The sequence below is a fragment of the Scleropages formosus genome, chromosome 1, assembly GCF_900964775.1.
Source record: "Scleropages formosus chromosome 1, fSclFor1.1, whole genome shotgun sequence".
Classification (NCBI taxonomy): Eukaryota; Metazoa; Chordata; class Actinopteri; order Osteoglossiformes; family Osteoglossidae; genus Scleropages; species Scleropages formosus.
The window spans coordinates 18,057,934-18,058,474 of NC_041806.1; positions in this window are offsets into that span (position 1 = coordinate 18,057,934).

Here is a 541-nt window from a genome sequence, read left to right on the forward strand (position 1 = left end):
AACTGAAGGCCAACCAATGAAATTTTTAAGAAAGGCAATGTGGGCGTGGCACGAAATGTACTAGTACTGTATTAAACGCGGAGGAGTCCGAATAACCTGTAGTAACCTTCCTGTACTTGGGCGCGGGTTCACGTATGAATGGTGCGCGCACCGCGACGTGCGATCTGCGTACCGAAGGTCAAGGGAAGAACGTGCTTGTGCTCTTGCTCAAACGTACTCTAAAAGGTGGAATAACTGGAATATATTTCAAGAGCAGAAAGATCCTGAATCCGTCCGTGTGTTCCGAATGGGGGGTAGTAGAATGTCTTGCAGAAATTTAATTTCTCTGAGTCTGTACGCGTCATTTTAAAAGTGCGTTTTCATTAAACGAAAAGAGTCTTCGACATTCTTTGACACGGTGCGGTAATGTGAGGACAGTCAATAAAGTACAAACGATCTCTGCCCCAGTATTTAGTCCTAAATTAAATTCTGCCTGCTGTTGCGTTGTTGGTACAACTATAAAGATTATACTTTAATAAAAAAACGTATGTTTTTTTTTTTT